This window comes from Acyrthosiphon pisum, unplaced genomic scaffold (genome assembly GCF_005508785.2).
Source record: "Acyrthosiphon pisum isolate AL4f unplaced genomic scaffold, pea_aphid_22Mar2018_4r6ur Scaffold_21552;HRSCAF=24225, whole genome shotgun sequence".
Classification (NCBI taxonomy): Eukaryota; Metazoa; Arthropoda; class Insecta; order Hemiptera; family Aphididae; genus Acyrthosiphon; species Acyrthosiphon pisum.
In genome coordinates, this window is record NW_021771032.1 from 5708 (window position 1) to 7344 (window position 1637).

Below are 1637 nucleotides of genomic sequence, written 5' to 3' on the forward strand. Positions count from 1 at the left end.
CTATCATGTTTCTGGGAACGTCTTTTTCCACCAGCCCAATAACACGTCGGATTTCAGCGTACCCCGGCAGTGTATCCGCCTCCACCGTCTTCCGATCAAACAGCTCCTGGGGCTGTCTTTTTAGCTTGTTCTTGTATACAAGAGCAAGCTTGTTTTTCAGTAGTTTCATTTGGTTGACCTTTTTTGGACATGGCACGAGGTCGAATGTCCTTGGGAAACTCTGGTCTTCTATTGAATACGATGTTATGGCCATGTCCAATAAAACTGCAAGGTTCTTCAAGTAGTTTATAGATGTTGCGATAGTTTGACCGAGTGCCTCTCTCCTGCGGGACAGGACAACGAATGAAAACGAATAATTAAAAAAAAAAAAGTTTATCACACGACGTGCTTCCGACGCTTCTCACTTACTTGTCCAAGTACTCGACGTAGGGGTCAACAGGGCAACTGACCAAATCTGACCAATGGACGGGTGGAGTTTTGCGGTCACGGAGCCACTCGGATACAAAAAACAGAACCCTTGAGATGTTCGCCATATAATTTTTCACTGCGGCCGAATCGCGGTCATGGCTCAGCGAAGAGTTATTTTGGTGCAATACGAGCAGGGGGTGGTTGCTCGGCAACTGCTGTTGTAGCCCTTCTTCAATGAGCCCTTTGCGTATGTGTTTGGTGGAACTGTGAACAAACGGAGCGTGAAGGTCAATCGATGGAATGATCGGTTGGGCCGGAAGATAATACTTACGGGGTAAGATTTTGATCCTCCTTTGGTATGGAAACTTCCAGAACATCCGAAACGTCGGTTCTGTCTACAACCTCGGCTCTGTCGAATTCAGTGCGTTCAGTAGCTTCCGTAACCAAACAATCCCTGAACGGATTATGCTGCGGCGGGGCTTCTGGTAGGTCCCAGCTGCCTCCGTACACCTTCATACGGCCCATTACGCAAAGTCTAAAAATTAGAAAAATAATATGTCAAACACGGACACGTTTAAGCGACATATATAAACGGTACTCACTGGAAAGCAATTCGCCGAAAACTAACATCGTCCCAATACGGGCCCATCTTCTCCTTTATATTGGACATCGGCACTAAGGAGATTGACCGCCTTGACTCTTTCCCCAGGGTCATTCCAATTTTTTTCAAACTCTGTTTTGCGGGGTATTTTAAACACTTTTCGTGTTTGATACCGATGTGCCTCGTGAGTTTATTGTCGTCTGTTTTATAGTTGCAAAATGGACAGTATTTTGTCAACTGAAACACAAAAAAATTTCGTGGTTAGTTTTCACGACACTCTACGTTAACCGCAGTGCGTGTAAACGTGATACTCACTTTATTGCTCACTACGTTCTTGTAACGTTCTGTGACGTTCAGCCTACGTCTTTTCCCAAAGCTCAATCCAATATCATCGTCGTCATCGTCACTGCTGGTATAATGCAGTGGGCTTTTCGTCCCGATCGCCACAGACAACGATTCGGAGTCACTGCTTTCTGCGATCATGGCTGAAACGAGATGCATGAACGTAGAAAACGTTGAAAAAAACAACAAAATAATATAACATACCGTCTTCTGACACTTTAGTGAATTTCAATTTCACTGGCGTTGACAAATGTTCGGTTTGGGCCAAAGATGGACCTGCCACCGG